At 41.7% G+C, this 18,603-nt stretch overlaps 1 pseudogene across 1 annotated transcript; it reads left to right on the forward strand.

The window, feature by feature from the left end:
* Positions 1-192: 192 nt before the first annotated feature.
* On the forward strand, positions 193-17,480 carry LOC307026035 (myosin-7-like; annotated as a pseudogene). The gene is made up of 39 exons (XR_013810596.1): positions 193-315; positions 6,724-6,782; positions 6,866-6,901; positions 7,239-7,450; positions 7,564-7,707; positions 7,779-7,935; positions 8,028-8,055; positions 8,146-8,426; positions 8,601-8,664; positions 8,759-8,857; positions 8,929-9,032; positions 9,113-9,251; positions 9,361-9,479; positions 9,557-9,706; positions 9,785-9,955; positions 10,051-10,360; positions 10,720-10,790; positions 10,864-11,069; positions 11,174-11,297; positions 11,387-11,523; positions 11,602-11,857; positions 11,942-12,184; positions 12,350-12,526; positions 12,610-12,755; positions 12,845-12,935; positions 13,014-13,403; positions 14,163-14,289; positions 14,379-14,497; positions 14,578-14,774; positions 14,895-15,078; positions 15,208-15,373; positions 15,457-15,581; positions 15,690-15,998; positions 16,077-16,280; positions 16,365-16,661; positions 16,747-16,851; positions 16,937-17,032; positions 17,134-17,268; positions 17,376-17,480. The product of XR_013810596.1 is annotated as a myosin-7-like (transcript).
* The last annotated feature ends 1,123 nt before the right edge of the window (positions 17,481-18,603 follow it).

An 18,603-nucleotide genomic window follows, 5' to 3' on the forward strand; every position in this document is an offset into this window, starting at 1 on the left:
CCACTGTATAAAAGACTCAACTGAGATTATTTCCAGCTCATTAGTCTTCTCTGTGCTCTTTCCCCTGCTTGATCTTGACTCCTCCCACTAGGCACTGATCAGATGAGCTGTTCCCTCCAGGTGTAAGGGGGCGTGGCCTGGGGAACAAAGGGGAAGGGAATTGTGTTGGAGGGAGTTTTGAGACAGAGAGGAAAGAGGGAAGCCTGGCAGTGAATTAAGAAGAATTTAGTTCTTTAGTATGTACTTGAGGAACATTGAGACAAGTGAACTCTGAGGACAATGAGGACTGATCAGCAACCCTCCTCTCGGCTGCTGGTGAGTTCCATTTATTTATTTTGGTGTTTTCTTCTTTTTGCAATGCTCTGTTTTCCTGCTGGCCTAACCACTAATTAATGATATAAGAAAAAAGATATGGCACAAGCTGATAACTGAAATCATCAGGTGAGTGTAAAAAAAACAGCAAATGCATCCAAAGGGGCAGGACGGAAATCCATATTTCAAAAACAGATAGACAAGTTACAAGCTCACAGAAACTTTAATAAATGGGAAGGCAATCAATGAAAATGGTCTGGTTTAATCCTGCAAAGCTAACAATGGTGATTGGAAACGGGTGTGTGGGAAGGTAAGTATGCAGGTCTGAAGTGGGAACAGGTGTGTAGGTGGGGGGTGTCAGGTACAGTACCTGTTGAAACCACAAGATGGAGACTTACAACAGGCTCAATACTTGAGTAGAAGTACCAGAGTGTACGAGTACTCGGTTACAAGTAAAAGTCCTGCAATCAAAACGTTACTCTAGTAAAAGCACAAAAGTATTAGCATTCAAATATACTTAAAGTACTACAAGTACTAACTATGCAGATTTGCCCATTTCAGAATAATATATATGATCTGTTCTGAGTATAATTATTGATGCATTAAAGTGTTAAAACAGAAGACTCTGCTTAGGGATTCAATGTAGGATCAGTTGAGAGTGTAGATTAATTAACAACAGCTGAACATGTAAAAACAAATGTTTCAGAATTGATTGGAAAATAAAAGTTAGAAAAGTAAGCAGTGGTTGACAAAGGACTCAGATCTCTTATTAATAAAGCAGCCTATTTGCCACAAAATAAGGGCCAGTGTGTGTGGTAATCATGGAATCTATGAGCAGAAGCGGAATACAATATTCATAACCATGTTTTCAGTAGTGTTAATCACCTGAAACTGAGAACCTTTTTCCATGTGCAGCTGGTGTCAGCTTGCTGTCTGTCTTTGTCTGCAGACATAGCAGCTCAGCAGGAGAGACATTGTGACGAGTGCAAGGCAGCTGAGAACGAGCCTTTCAACACAGATTGTTATGTTCCACCCTGATAGAAGAACAATGGCCTCAAGGTTAGAGCACGCCTCTCTGAACACGAGGTGCGGATCTGTGAAAGTTAGAGAGCAGGGCGAGATAGGTCGTTCTACTTTCTCCAGTCACATAGGAGCCCATTAACACCTTGTAGAGGGGCTGCACACTTTCCCGAAAGCATTTGACAGCACACTTGACCTTTACTCGCTGAAGCAATACATCCAGGACCCCAGCCCTAAGCTCAGGACCTTGTTATTTACATTGCGAGTGCTTGTTAGAATTCAGAAGCAGGCTCGAAATGCCATGTGGGAGTTGAATGAATGCAGTCTATCTTTTTCCTACTACATGAGCAAGTAAAACAAATGTGCTACTAGTTTTGGATGCCAGACTTTATACGTACATGCATGGATCGCCACGAAATGTTGACTAACTTTTGTGTTTAATGATCATTTTAAATGTTTGAAAGTTCACCACTACAATGGTGAACACAATATGCATGATACTTGATAACCTGAGAATTGCAGTTTAGATGTTATGATTGTGCAAACTTAATCACCATTAACTTTATCGGTTTCTCCACCAATATCTTTATTTTTCCATCTTTTTAGGAACCCATTGGAGACAAACAGACAACCCGAACCTAAATCTCACAACTTCCCAACATCCCTCTCTTCTCGTCCAGTTTCAACCATCATATCGCTCCTCAGATTTTCCAATAAACGATTAAATCAATCACACAAGGTGTTGCTTTTCAATGAATGAGTATGTGGGAATCAGTTACAAAGACTGTCGGAAGAACATGTCAGAGGCCAGCTCTTCCACAGCAGCTGAGGACTGACAGGGTTAGTTTGGTGAAAGCTAATTAGATTCCTCAGGGTTAGGGTCTGCGGTGTGGGGCATCAAGTGTTGAAAAGGTCTTGTTATGCTATGCAGAGGTCTTGAGGAGTTAGATGTCATCTCCAATATCTGAGACACGTTTCCACCTTGTAGACGGCTTAACACCTCGCATGGTGCACAAATAGCTGGTTTGATCCTTGTGAATTCAGACGATTTACAAGTTGAGTTTATGCTGTCCCCTCTCTGCTCCCAAATGGCTGGACATTAAATTCAATTGAAAGAAGATAGTTGCACACGATGTTGGTTGTCAAAAGAGTGCAGTAGATTGGGTTTGGCACTGACATTGATCCATTTCTTATTCACTTGTAAGCGTTTAAATTGGTAAAGAAAATCTACTTTATTTAATTTAATAGTACACACTAGGGCTGTCCCGAATATCATTTTTCGGGCTCTGGAATCAGCAGTAATCTGGTAGTAATCAGCAGCGAATATTCGGTGCGGAGAGATTTGTATTTTTTTTTAATAAAAACATTTTCAAAACGGTTTCATAACACGCTCCGAATCCGAGACACCTGACAACACGCTGTTAAGCAGAAGCGCAGAAAGAGCATACTTTTACGATTTATATTTATTTATTGTCTCAGTACTCGCAAACATTCAAACTAAATGTGTCCTCTGCATTTAACCCAGCCGCAGTGCAGCGCCCGGAGACCAAATCTGGTTCCAAATTCCGATCCTATTATCCTATTCGGATAAAATAAAAAAACTAATGTAAAAAACAATTCGGTTGCTTGCTTGCAACTATTTTCCAAGCAAAGTATGGGCACGTTTTTATCATGTGTAACGTTACTGTTTAAACGGCGGATAAAGCAGCTTCATCATGGCAACTTGACAACAGCTAAACTAAGCTAGGCTACTACTTACAGCATCCAGGTGACTTTTCAGAGTTGTTGTGCCACCGTGGTACAGTAGGCCAGTTTCTTATCGCATATGTGGCACTTCTTACCGTCGTCCAATTTAAAATGGTCCCACACAGCTGAAACCTTCGGCATTTCGTGGGTGAAACGAGGTGAAGCGTGCCGTTTGCGTTCGTGACTGAGTGAACGCGATGTCAGGAGCACAGGCTGAGATTGTATATATTTCCGCATTTTAACAGTGCAATTCAAAAGTATAAATATAGTATAAGAATATGGCAATTCGCCTTTATTAATAGCATACATTTAGAATGTTTGTTTTTTTTTTTTTTGTGAAAAAAAATAAAAAAACGAATAATGAAATTGAAACCCGAATAGTTGGCCAACGAACGAATATTCGAATAGTCGAATATTCGGGTACAGCCCTAGTACACACTCACAATAGTAATGTCATTGCTGTGTGGCAAAGGTCAGCGCTTTCACCTGAGCTCAGTAGAAGTAATCCTAAAACAATTTCACAGGTTTATCTTTGTCCTCAAGGGCGGTGGTGGCGAAGTAGGGGGCTTGGCAACTGGAAGGTCACCAGTTCAAGTCCTGGCAAGACCAAGTGCTACCGAGGTGTCCCTGAGCAAGGCACACTGCTCCCCGGGTGCCGTTCATAATGGCAGCCCACTGCTCCCAACATTAGGATGGGTCAAATGCAGGGGCGCCATAAGGGGGTGAAAAGTTAGGACGATTCTAAGGGCCTGTGACTGACAGGGGCCCCAAACATTTTTAGAACATTAAGAAAAAATGTTGAAGTAACCTTTCATCAATCAATAATTAACATTAAAATAACGTTACATTGATAATGTACTCACTAAACTTACAATTCATTTAACTTGAGGCTTTGCAGTCTTGCCATGCTGTCCATTGAAAACCAGTTGGCTAGAAAGCTGGACTTCAAGGACTTGATCAGTGACTTTGCCTCTAAGAAGGCTTGGCGCTGCTCTTGGTGAGTAAGGCTGTGCAAGGGCTCGTAATAACTGTTAAAGGACAAGGCTATGGTAACGATATTGGATCACTACACAGAAGATGCATGATGAGAAAAAGACTGAGAACAGGTAATAGGCTCTGATTTAGCACCACCATCAGGCCTTTTCAATTACATTTCCCTTTTGTTGTCCGTTTACACTTTAATACCCGCTTAGTTTGTAGTTGGTATGTATATTTAATTAAAAAATCTGCTGCTTATGTTTTTTTTTTTTGTTATAGCATTTTATAAATGATGATATTGGTGTTAATGTTGACTTTATTTGAATTTAAGAGGTCATGTATATTTAAGTTATATTTATTTTGATTTATGAATGTTCCATTCAAAAATGTTATTAAAAAGGCATGTACACCATAAGAGATGACTATTGAGGTCTATTGTCAGGAGTGTTAGTCTTATATCAAATAGTGAATTCTACTGCAGCAGAATGTTGCACGTCTGCACAGTGTTATATTTTCACCGCTCAGTGTCAGTAAATATTGTGCAGTTAGTATTGGACTACAAGATAGATGCAAGCCTGTACAGGTAGAGTTATTTAAAGCATAAATGAGTCGGTTGGGTTCTGGAGGTGTGGTTACAGCAATTGTGCTTGGTTGGTGTGGCCTGGGCCTGGTGGTAGGGCCCAATGTGATATCTTTTCATGGGGCCCAAAATCCCTGGCGGCGCCCCTGGTCAAATGCAGAGAAACCATTTTGTTACATAGTACCTGTACTGTGTAATGAGAATAAAAGTAGAAGGAAACAATGTCAGGCCAACAAGAAGGAGTATAGAGTTTCAGTTTGAGGTCGCAGCTAGTGCCAACGTAGAGTGGTGACTTGATCCCAGAACAGCTGCAACTGTCATTGTGTTCTCACTGATCCTTTATTGTTATAAACTGCACTTAAGAAATATTAAAGAACGTACTATTTTTTCCAAAAAGGTCATTGACTATATATTGAAGATGCAGAGCTGTTTATAAAAGCTGTTTTATAGCTGTTATGCTGGAGGTGTGTAAGTATGAGGAGGAGCCAGTAAGTGTGAGTCTAAAAGTTTGATACAAAGTGACTCACAGGGCCTTTGCGATCTGCCTCAGTGTGCCAAAGAAGTTTGTAATGGCTTGGTTAATGTCATGTGGTTATCTCTGAGCTCAAGGACAGAAGGAGAGAATGTGCCATAAACACCTCTCAGTATGGGTTGTACTTAAGTGTTTTCACTTCAGTCTAAAGAGCATCTAAATAGAAAAATATCAGCAATTTACTGCTCTTGCACTTATACGGTTTGTTGTATTTTGAGAGGCTTTAAAAACTTTCTGAGAATGTCTCTTTTAGAGTTTGGTTGTACAAGTCCCACACTCTTATGTTTTGTGAATACATGATTGCTACATCAACTTTGTATACAGTTTTTGATCTATACTTGCCAGTCTTAAGTGATTTGCTTTTGAACATGTGGCACTTGAGGGTGGTATCAATCTGCCCGTTTAACTCTCAGGATAAAAGCAACAATATTTTCCTCAAAATGTGGAGCCTTTTAACTCAGGCCTTTTTCCCGATCCGAGATAATGCCATTCGATCCAGACTCTATAAATCATAGACTTCTAATCACATAGACGATTACACTACAAAACCCCCCTATGTCACATACAGTATGTCTTTTAACCACCTGCCACATCTTTCTAATTCCCATGTTGACAAACAGACCGGGGCCCCTGCTCATGAAGCCGTGTTGACAGCAGAAGGACAGGCAGCTGGGAATGACAGCCATCGTGTCCCTTGACGTTGTGAGGCGTGGTCCGCTGGTTGCAGACAAGCAACTGTCAAGACCTCCAAGTCTGAAGTGTTAATCTGTTTGAGTCAAAGTGGCCCGAGTGCTTCTTCAGGTGGTCCACTCAATAAAATTCATTGAAGGATCTGCTCGGTTAATGGGACACTTGTTAGAAGCACTTTAACGTGATAAGGTGTGTGTGGTGGGGGGGTGATTAGTGTACTGTATGACCCTTATATTTAAATACAGTATGGTCACTGAAACCTTTGAGAGCAGGCAGCTGTCATACCCAATCTTTTATTAAAGATGAAGGAAGGTCAGCTGAGGTCCACTGGGAGGCCAAAAAGTCGACCACCGGGAGAAGTAATGCAAGAGAACATTTCACAAGTTTATCTTTATCCTCCAGGTTAATAGAATACAGACAATGGCACAGCCTGTAGACACACAGACAATGCCTATTGTAATGCTCCTTTGTTCTTTAATATACATAAGAACATGTTTAAAAGGTTTGGTGAAGCTATTATATATTCATCATTATATCCAAGATATATTTCCCTTGAGGAGCAAACAGGAATAGATCCACATACATATTTCTGGCAAACAAGTGGTTTAATATAATGAAAAATAACATTAATATATGAATATGTTTTGTAATTTACTGGCTTTTCAGCCACTTCAAGGAGAGAACTGAAATAGATGCTGATCTAAAGTCAGCTCTTACATTTCAATCCACTTGCCAATGGTTACTTGCCAGTTATTGTTTTCCACACCTTTATCTCCAAATACAGAGCTTTCTTTTTTAATTAGAGTCCCTTGTTTTACTGCTCGTCCCTCATTGGTTGGCTGGTTCGTTGATGCTCTGCCTCCAGGATGAATATAAAGAGGGGACCAGAAAGAGGGCTAAGCTCGGGGAACTTGGAAACTGCAGGTAAGTACCCAGACAAGTAATGACTAAACTATTATGTCACATATTGAACATACTATGTTCATCTTTCTGTTGTTACTTTCTAGAGACACATCAATTCAATCAAGGGGAAAAGGAAACAGGTAAACAATCAATGTTGTTAGCTTTTCAAAAATAAAATCAATATAGGAAAATGAATACTCTCTAAACCCTCTCTGAATTATGCTAACTCGAAAAAAAAATCTATAAAAACCTAGCATACCACTACCATATTATTGATTATCATCGTTTATAGTAATTGCAAATACTATTTTAGGATTTGTTACAAAAATGCCTGTGATGTTCTGTAGAATAACATAGAAATGCATTCAATTACCAAACCTCACTTACAATGCATTTCCTTATAAGTTATACACAGTTTGTATATTATGTTTAACTGCTACAACAGGGACCAAAATAAACAATGTTTTTGGTTCATAGCCTTCAAGATGTCAGCCGACGCCCTCATGGCGGAGTTTGGGGCTGCTGCTTCCTTCCTGAGAAAGTCAGATAGAGAGCGCCTGGAGGCCCAGACCCGACTCTTTGACATGAAGAAGGAATGTTTTGTGCCCGACCCAGAGGTGGAGTACGTTAAAGCCAAAGTCACTCTAAGAGATGGTAACAAAGTCACCGTTGAAACTGAGTTTGGAAAAGTAAGTATATTGACACTGAGAAACGGCATTGGGAGAATGGTTGTTTCAATGTTAACTAATTACTTTTATGACAATTGGAGTTGAGAGATATTCCCTGTGGTAAATCGTTTCAGACTGTAGTCCATAAGGAGGAAGATATTCACCCTCAGAACCCGCCAAAGTTCGATAAAATTGAGGACATGGCGATGTTCACCTTCCTCCATGAACCTGCTGTGCTGTTCAACCTCAAAGAGCGTTACGCAGCATGGATGATCTACGTGAGTCTGACAACATATCTAACCATCTTCCTACTATATGAAATCTTTAATGTCTCTGTCTCTGTCAACAGACCTACTCAGGGCTGTTCTGTGTGACTGTCAACCCCTACAAGTGTCTGCCAGTGTACGATCAGGCGGTGGTCAACGCTTACAGGGGGAAGAAGAGGAGTGAAGCTCCTCCTCACATCTACTCCATCTCTGACAACGCATACCAGAACATGCTGTCAGGTATGTCGGGCTCTTTGTGATGCAATGCTTTGTAATCTCTGACACCATCCTAACATGTTAATTACTACTGAACACTGTCTTACATTTTGCAGACAGAGAAAACCAGTCTGTCCTTATCACGTGAGTATTTCATAATAGTGACATCTGATTCCATTTTAAAAAGTACCGTTTGTGTTTTTGTCTTGAGTTCACACGCCTGTTGTTTTGCAGTGGAGAATCTGGTGCAGGAAAGACTGTGAACACCAAGAGAGTCATCCAGTACTTTGCCAGCATCGCAGCTGTTTCTGGCAAGAAGGATGCTGCTCAGGAGAAAAAGGCAAGTTTGATTTGATATATTATGATAACCACAATACATACATTTATTCTGGCTTACATTTGTGCATCTATTGAATGTGCAGGGCACCCTGGAAGATCAAATCATCCAGGCCAACCCTGCTCTGGAGGCCTTTGGGAATGCCAAGACCATCAGAAATGATAACTCCTCCAGATTTGTGAGTTCCTTTTTTTGATAATTGTATTAAGGATGCATTCTCTGATTTTCATATTGTGCCCAACTGTGCCCCAAACTCAAATGTCCTCCCTGTTGGGGGAGTAACAAAGACTTTGTCTATAAGCACGATTTTTTTTTAATGATTCAATCTTATTTATTTTCTTGCTGCTCACAGGGTAAATTCATCCGAATCCACTTTAGTGTCAGTGGAAAGTTGTCTTCTGCTGACATTGAGACATGTAAGCAATGTGGCATGAACATCTCCACTTTACAGCACACCCCCCTGGAAGAATGTGGACTATATCACATCATCTCATTTGATATTTTTGTCAGATCTGCTGGAGAAGTCTCGTGTCACTTATCAGCTCAAGGCTGAACGAGACTACCACATCTTCTACCAGATTCTGTCCCAGAAGAAACCAGAACTGCTGGGTGAGTCCTCCATATACATTTGACCTAAAAGAAACGCCACGAGCTCGGACTAAAACGTTTCTCTTGAACAGATATGCTGCTAATCAGCAACAACCCCTATGACTACGCCTTCATCTCCCAAGGAGAGACAACCGTAGCCTCCATTGATGATGCAGAAGAGCTGATGGCTACTGATGTAAATGAAACATAGTGCTGGTTAAAAAATCCACATATAAAGTTTCACAGCTAACTCAAGTTTCATTTTCATTGTTTAAGGAAGCTTTTGATGTCCTGGGCTTTACCCAAGAAGAGAAGAACGGCATCTACAAAATGACTGGGGCTGTCATGCATTTTGGAAACATGAAGTTCAAACAGAAGCAGAGGGAAGAGCAAGCAGAGCCTGACGGCACAGAGGGTAAAGGATCTTCGGTTGACTTTTACTCAAGAATGTAACTTCCAGAAAGTCATGCCTTTTTGCCACAAAATGATGTTGAAAATGTTCCCTGTCACTAAATCCATTACAGATACGGACAAAATAGCATATCTGTTGGGCTTGAACTCTGCTGACCTCATTAAGGGCCTTTGTCACCCAAGAGTGAAAGTAGGCAACGAGTGGGTCACCAAAGGTCAAAATGTGCAGCAAGTGAGTTGAAAATGCAAGCAATGCATCAGACCTTTAAAAAAGACTGTAAATGTAATGGATTCCATGCAATTATCCAGGTGAACTACTCTATTGGAGCACTGGCCAAGTCAGTGTACGAGAAAATGTTCCTGTGGATGGTGGTGAGAATCAACCAATCTCTGGAGACCAAGCAACCCCGTCAGTACTACATCGGCGTGCTGGACATTGCTGGATTTGAGATCTTTGATGTGAGTATAAAATGTTATATGGAGTTGTAAGGATCAAACACACTTTCCCTAACTTCTTTCTTTCAATGCTTTTCCTAGTTCAACACATTTGAGCAACTGTGCATCAACTACACTAATGAGAAGCTGCAGCAGTTCTTCAACCATCACATGTTTGTGCTGGAACAAGAAGAGTACAAGAAGGAGGGCATCGTGTGGGAGTTCATTGACTTTGGTATGGACTTGGCAGCCTGCATTGAACTCATCGAGAAGGTTGGTGCAGAGATAAACTTCAGAATTCATGTAACAAATGTAAGCTATACTTTTTGACTGGTTTCCATGCAGTTCTAATAATTTCCTTCTCTCAGCCCATGGGCATCATGTCCATCCTTGAAGAGGAGTGCATGTTCCCCAAAGCCAGTGATGCCACATTTAAAGCCAAGCTGTATGACAACCATCTGGGTAAAAGTCCAAACTTCCAGAAGCCCAGGGTAGTGAAGGGGAAAGCAGAGGCTCATTTCTCCCTTGTTCACTATGCTGGTACTGTTGATTACAATATCTCTAACTGGCTGGTGAAGAACAAGGACCCGCTGAATGAGACCGTGGTGGGACTGTTTCAAAAGTCCAACCTCAAATTACTGGGCATCCTGTTTGCTGGGTATGCAGGTGCAGATTCAGGTAAGAGATCTTTATATGCATTACATTAATGCGCACAATGTTCAAATGCTTACTGCACATATTCTTATTTGATATTTCATATTCTATAACTCATTGCATTCCATTTCGCTGTAAATTACTATATTTTATTACAGTGTCCTTAAAGTTCTTTTTGTTTTACATTAGATTTCTTGTTTTATATTGAGATTCTTTGTTTTATATTTTATGTATGCACCATGACATCAAGTCAAATTCCTCGTATGTGTGAACCTACCTGGCAATAAACCCGTTTCTGATTCTGATTCTGATTCAACACCGACAATTCAATTATGAAGAAAATTAGACTTACCTTACCATCTACTATTTCCATACATCCATAGATGCAGGAGGCAAAGGAAAGGGAGGAAAGAAGAAAGGCTCTTCCTTCCAGACTGTCTCTGCACTGCACAGGGTAAAATATGTCTACGGTTTGGTATGCTTGATTGAGTATGTGGGACCTGTTAATATATTGTCTTCATTTACAGGAGAACTTGAACAAACTGATGACCAATCTCAAGTCAACTCACCCCCACTTTGTGCGCTGCCTCATCCCCAATGAGACCAAGACTCCGGGGGCGATGGAGAACCCTCTGGTCATGCACCAGCTGCGTTGTAACGGTGTGCTGGAAGGCATCAGGATCTGCAGGAAGGGATTCCCCAACAGGGTCCAGTATGGGGACTTCAAACAAAGGCAAGAAATGGCTCTTTCACAACTAGGGTGGTTGATATTAAATTAATTTGTTAATTAGCAAACATATTGAATAATTGTAATACTGTTTGGTTGTATTATTTCAGATATCGCATACTAAACCCCAATGCTATCCCTGACGGACAGTTCATTGACAATAAGAAAGGAGCAGAGAAACTTTTGGGCTCCTTGGATATTGACCATGAGCAGTATAAGCTGGGACACACAAAGGTTGGTTGTGTTTACAAAGATGAGGATTTGGTGTTGGTATAAATAAGTGTGCTCGGAAAAAGTTAAGAAAACGTTCTGTCTTTTTTCAGGTGTTCTTTAAAGCCGGTTTGCTTGGTCTTCTTGAGGAGATGAGAGACGACCGGCTCTCTCTCATCCTCACCGGAATTCAAGCGAGATCCAGAGGAGTACTCGCTAGGATTGAGTTCCAGAAAATTATGGAGCGCAGGTTGGTGCTGAACTTTGAACTTTGACTGTAATAAGACAAGGTGAATAAAGAATTCAAGCTTACAGATGTTGTCTCCAGGGAGGCCATACTGGTGATCCAGTGGAACGTGCGAGCCTTCATGAGCGTCAAGAATTGGCCCTGGATGAAGATGTACTTCAAGATCAAACCTCTGCTGAAATCAGCTGAGACCGAGAAGGAGATGGCAAACATGAAGGAGGACTTTGTGAAGCTCAAAGAGGCTTACGCTAAATCTGAGTCCCGCAAGAAAGAGCTTGAGGAAAAAATGGTCACCCTCCTCCAGGAGAAGAACGACCTGCAGCTCCACGTTCAAACTGTAACATCAGTCGTTCATTTTTCAGTAAATGTACAGAAATGTACTAAAATGTGAATGAATAACAGCATTATCTGATGTCTGCAGGAACAAGACAATCTCTCAGATGCTGAGGAGCGCTGTGAGGGTCTGATCAAGAGCAAGATCCAGCTTGAGGCCAAAGCTAAAGAGCTGACAGAGAGGCTGGAAGATGAAGAGGAGATGAATTCCGAGCTGACTGCTAAGAAGAGAAAGCTGGAGGACGAGTGTTCAGAACTCAAGAAGGACATTGATGATCTGGAGCTGACTCTGGCTAAAGTGGAAAAGGAAAAGCATGCCACAGAGAACAAGGTAATAACTGCAGATATCAATGGCAGTGCCAAAGCCACACAAAAGGATCCCCAGACTGCAGATCCCTGTTTTGGTTTGGTTTGGTCATTGCAGGTTTAAGGACCGGTGACTGTATTCATAAATAATGTTTCTATATTCCTGACTCACAATAATCTGTTTTCTAAGGTTAAAAACATGACTGAGGAGATGGCAGCTTTGGATGAAATCATTGCTAAGTTGACCAAAGAGAAGAAAGCTCTTCAGGAAGCTCATCAGCAAACGCTGGACGACCTTCAGAGTGAGGAGGATAAAGTCAACTCTCTGACCAAGGCCAAAACCAAGCTGGAACAGCAAGTTGATGACGTGAGTGCAATGGTATTTGCAACTAAATCTCAAATCCTGTATAGACAATATATGGGTAATGTTTGGATGTTGTTGTATGTCAGCTTGAAGGATCATTGGAGCAAGAGAAGAAAGTCAGGATGGATCTGGAAAGAGCCAGGAGAAAATTGGAAGGGGACTTAAAGTTAACCCAGGAACATTTGATGGATCTGGAGAATGCCAAGCAGCAGCTGGAGGAAAAACTCAAAAAGTATAACTTGTCTTTTATAATCTCACACTCAATGCCCATTGTGCAACAACAGCTGATTACCAACATGAACCCTGTTGCCTTTTTTGTAGGAAAGACTTTGAAGTCAGCCAGTATTTAGGTAAGATTGAAGATGAGCAGGCCATGGGGGCTCAACTCCAGAAGAAACTGAAGGAGTTACAGGTAACAGGCTTATTGGTTGTGGTGTATTCCACTTACCCCATCTCCAACGGTTTAAACATATGATGACATTTTTTTAAGGCTCGCATTGAAGAACTGGAGGAGGAACTGGAGTCAGAGCGAGCCGCTCGAGCCAAGGTGGAGAAACAGAGGGCCGACCTGGCCAGAGAGCTGGAGGAGATCAGTGAGAGGCTGGAGGAGGCCGGGGGAGCCACTTCTGTCCAGATGGAGATGAACAAGAAGAGGGAAGCCGAGTTTCAGAAGATGCGCAGAGAACTCGAAGAAGCAACTCTGCAGCATGAGGCGACTACTGCTACCCTCAGGAAGAAGAACGCAGACAACGTGGCTGACCTGGGAGAGCAGATCGACAACCTGCAGAGAGTCAAGCAGAAGCTGGAGAAAGAAAAGAGCGAGCTCAGGCTGGAGCTGGACGATGTGGTGTCCAACATGGAGCAGATTGCCAAAGTCAAGGTAAGCGAATTAAAAGCATGCTTCTCCTTTTAGGAGTTATGCAGAAGTGTTGTCCCTCTCATGTCTGTTGTGGTTAATATGAAGCTACTGGTAAACTTGGATAAGCACAAAGTCTAGAGTTTATCTTTGGCAGGGTTCTTACGGTTATGAAAAACCTGGAAAAGTCATGGAAATTCTAAATGCAAATTCCAGGCCCTGGAAAAGTTATGGAAAACAATATTTTTCCCAAAGTTTTGGAAAAGTCATGAAAATGTAACTAAAGTTGCATCAAGTATAATTTATATTTTATCTAATCGCCAAAATAGTATTACTGTAAGGATAATAAATACTGTATCATAATGAAATGTAAAATGGCATTTAACTGTCACTGTATTTTTCTGGTGAGAGATGTTTACAATCACGCCCTCTAGTCTACTCTAGTGGTTATTTTGATATGAGTTATTTGTTTTACAAAATGTTTCATATGCAGACCTTATTTTCCTGTTCCATGTTGTAACAAACAATTTTCTGTGGTACCACTGAGAGAGAGTCCTTTCTTTTGGTCATGGAAAATTAGGTAAAGGTCATAGAGAAGTCATTGAAAATCATTGGTGAAAAAGTGTATGAACCCTGCTTTTGGTAAAAACCAAGCTCGCTGTTAGCAATCTTATGCTAAGCTAAAACCACTAGTTGCTGGCTTAATGAAATAATATACAGAAAACACTGCTTGGGTTGTAGACATTGTATGACTTGCTTAATAATATGACTTGCTTTACTCAGACCAACCTGGAGAAAATGTGTCGCACTCTGGAGGATCAGATGACTGAATACAAGACGAGATCAGAGGAAGGCCAGCGTATCATCAATGACTTCACAATGCAAAAAGCAAAGCTTCAAACTGAAAATGGTAATCATTTTAAAAGCACACACAATTAGTGGAGTTTCTACTGTTAGATTATGTTAGGTAAATAAAGATATACCACCTTTATTTTACAGGTGAGTTAACCAGGCAGCTGGAGGAGAAGGGCGCTTTAGTCTCTCAGCTGACCAGAGGGAAGCAGTCTTACACTCAGCAGATTGAAGACCTGAAGAGACAGCTGGAGGAGGAAGTCAAGGTAGCTGTTAAACTGATTTTAGCATACAGAGCCTGATCTCTAATAGCAAAATGACTTGACTCCATGTTTCTTTATCAAAGGCAAAGAATGCACTTGCCCATGCAGTGCAGTCTGCTCGCCATGACTGTGATTTATTGAGGGAGCAGTATGAGGAGGAGCAGGAGGCCAAAGCTGAGCTCCAACGCAGTTTGTCCAAGGCGAACTCGGAGGTGGCTCAGTGGAGAAGCAAGTACGAAACTGATGCCATCCAGAGAACTGAGGAGCTGGAAGAAGCTAAGTAAGGATCACGTTGATAATTAGCAGTTATATTGATTGATTTGAGGACAGTTCCTATGCTATGGTTTTCCCATTTGAACTGTAATCAAATGTAATCGAATGATTTCATTTTTGTCGTTAGGAAAAAGCTTACTCAACGCTTACAGGATGCGGAAGAATCGGTTGAAGCTGCTAATGCTAAATGTTCATCCTTGGAGAAAACCAAACACAGACTTCAGGGTGAGATAGAAGATCTCATGGTGGATGTGGAGAGATCTAATGCTGCTGCTGCAGTGCTGGACAAGAAACAAAGAAACTTTGACAAGGTACAAAAACATATCAAATATCATCCTGATAAGTGTATTCTCGACTCGTACAGAATGAATTATGAATTTACACATTTAGTGAGTGAATAATTCAATAACATAAACGTATTTAATCAACAATGTTATCAGGTCCTGGCTGAGTGGAAGCAGAAGTACGAGGAGTGCCAGACTGAGCTGGAAGGCTCCCAGAAAGAGGCTCGTTCTCTCAGCACCGAGATCTTTAAACTGAAGAACTCTTATGAAGAATCTCTGGATCATCTGGAGACCATGAAAAGGGAAAACAAGAATCTGCAAGGTATGAAGATCTAACATACACTTAAATACAGTGGGGAGGTTGGACCTAAGTTAGTAAAATGAATGTATTTGAACAAAAAACAGAGGAAATTTCGGACATGACTGCGCAGCTCGGTGAGGGAGGAAAGACCATCCACGAGCTGGAGAAGACCCGCAAACAGCTGGAGCAGGAGAAGGCTGAGATACAGTCTGCTTTAGAGGAAGCTGAGGTGAACAAACATCTTTTCATGTACACGCCATCTTTTCAATGTTCCCTTCTCTGGAATACCCTCTGATGCTTTGAAAGACAAAAAAGTGATTTGCTGTTTTTTGAACAGAGTTCCCTCGAGCATGAGGAGAGTAAGATCCTCCGATCGCAGCTTGAGTTCAACCAGGTTAAAGCTGACATTGAGCGGAAGCTGGCTGAGAAGGAGGAGGAGATGGAGCAGTCCAAGCGCAACCATCAGAGAGCGGTGGACAGTCTGCAGAGCTCGCTGGATGCTGAGACTCGCAGCAGGAACGAGGCTCTCAGAATAAAAAAGAAGATGGAGGGAGACCTCAATGAGATGGAGATCCAGCTGAGCCTCGCCAGCAGGCAGGCAGCAGAGGCTCAGAAGCAGCTCAAAGCAACCTATTCTCACCTCAAGGTACAGAAGAGACTATACATGTTGTGTTTATTCTATTCCTTCTTGGATTAAAAGATGTTCCAAAATCTTTCTGAATAGGATGCGCAGCTTCAACTGGATGATTCTGTCCGGGCCAACGATGATCTGAAGGAGAACATTGCTCTGGTGGAGAGACGTTTCAACCTGCAGCAAGCGGAGCTGGACGAGCTGAGGTCTCTGGTGGAGCAGACGGAGAGAGGACGTAAAGTGGCTGAGCAGGAGCTGCTGGATGTCAGCGAGAGAGTTCAGCTGCTGCACTCTCAGGTATGTCAGACATCCCCTCATCTGAGTGTATATCCATGTTGCACACTAATTGTACTAAAAGAAAGCATGTGTGATTCTGTGCAGAACACCAGCCTGCTGAACCAGAAGAAGAAGCTTGAATGTGACACAGCTCAGTTGCAGAATGAGGCGGAGGAGGCGGTGCAGGAATGCAGGAATGCTGAGGAGAAGGCCAAGAAGGCCATTACTGACGCTGCCATGATGGCAGAGGAGCTGAAGAGGGAACAGGACACCAGCTCTCACCTGGAGCGGATGAAGAAGAACATGGAGCAGACCATCAAAGACCTGCAGCACCGTCTGGATGAGGCGGAGCAAATCGCCATGAAAGGTGGCAAGAAGCAGGTTCAGAAACTGGAGGCCAGGGTGAGCAGCTCTATCTTCCTCTGTGGTGCCTCACATGAGCAGTTTACGATACAATGAAGCTTAATCAATGTCTGTTCGTTTTAAGGTGAGAGAGTTGGAAAATGAGTTGGACATGGAGCAAAAGAGGAGCAGTGACTCGGTGAAAGGTATCCGCAAGTACGATAGACGCATCAAAGAGCTCACCTACCAGGTACAAACACTGTGTGATCCACATTCACCTGAAGATCAAAGCTTATATTTGAATAGGAAATAAGACTCATGTCATTATTTAACAGGCGGACGAGGACAAAAAGAATCTGAGCCGTCTGCAGGACTTAGTGGATAAGTTGCAACTGAAGGTTAAATCGTACAAGCGATCTGCAGAGGAGGCTGTAAGCAAAGACACTAAACCTTCCCCTCCTGATGTATGGTCTATTTGCTTCTTAATGAAACAGCTCAATAACAATTGAACATGTTCTCATGTTTGCTTCAGGAGGAACAGGCCAATGGAAATCTGGGCAAGTTGCGCAAGACACAGCATGAGTTTGAGGAAGCAGAGGAGCGGGCCGACATCGCAGAGTCTCAGGTCAACAAGCTGAGGGCAAAGAGCCGGGACATTGGCGTTAAGGTCAGTGATCACCAATAATGATCACGCAGTATGTAAGTGTTTTGAGTATGAAATGAGTTGGCAGGAAAACACAAATCTGATTATCCCAAATGTTTTTCTTTGCACAGAAATCACACGAAGAGTGAAGCCTTCAACGGGATCCTCCGAATGAGTGTGGATTTAGTTTCTTTATTCTCCGTGCAACACGAGTGGAATAAAAGAATGCAACACTTTATGTTTGTATTGTCTTTCTTTGGAAAAAGGTGAGTCTGCTCTACAAAGAAAACAATGGAAGTAGAAGCCTGCTCTCTGACGTAGTCTCTTTCATCAAATGAATGCAGCGCCTCCCAACATCCAAACAAGAGCTGCTTTCATGTTTTGACATGAGGGGAGTGGAAGAGTTCAATCGTGCTCATCTTTTGCTCATACCCGCTGAATGTGGTTGAGACCTGCTGACAGTGTTCTCTCATTATAATCAAGCTATTGGCAACATGGTGGGTCAGATGATCCAAACAGTGTGGATTTTGGGGTTCAAATTATTTCTCATAGTGCAAACATACACAAGATTATCGTACCAAACAAATCAAACTAGCAACTGAGGTGATTTACTCTCAGCCACCACTAGATGGTCAAATAGCTCCAATAATAACAATGTAATTCTCCATAACGATAGACAAAACCATTTTTGAATATGTTTTATTTTGAAGGAGTAGCCAGTGCAGTGATACATAAGTGAAACAAATGGAATATGATTGAATTGAAGTTAACACATTGATTGACTGCATGTTGAAATGACAAATATAAACAAATGTTACATTTCTTTAGGTGATGGCTGAGAATGTTGTTGTGTGTATTTTGTAGACTTCATACTCCAGTCAGCAGCCAATCCGGTTTATCAAACATGTGCGCGTTTAAAGAACATATTTCTATATTAGTAGGTTGTATAGTAATTATTGCAAATCTGCTAAATTTGTATTAGGAAAATGGATTTGTTATACCTTAAAGTAAGAATTTGACCAAAACAGCATTTATTTCTGTGGGCCTTATATTCACTAAGTAAATAAGCCTTGTATATCCGGCTGCTTTCCCAAAGAACAAACAGATAGCCTATCTATGTTTGGTCTTTGGGAATGCAGCCGGAACAGCCCTTAAATATCGCTGATTCTGTTCTCTATCACTGTGTAATACAAGATAAGCTATCCGTCAGCCTCTCTTGTCAGCTCAGTGCCATGAAATATGTTTGACTTAGAAAAACCCAGGGCTTTGGATGAGGCTGCTGGTGGGAGGATGTGTTGCACTTTTTCTATAATGACATAGAATGGATAAAGAGGCTCTAAATCATTGTTACTATGACAC

This window comes from Notothenia rossii, assembly GCF_949606895.1.
Source record: "Notothenia rossii genome assembly, chromosome: 12".
NCBI classification, from domain to species: Eukaryota; Metazoa; Chordata; class Actinopteri; order Perciformes; family Nototheniidae; genus Notothenia; species Notothenia rossii.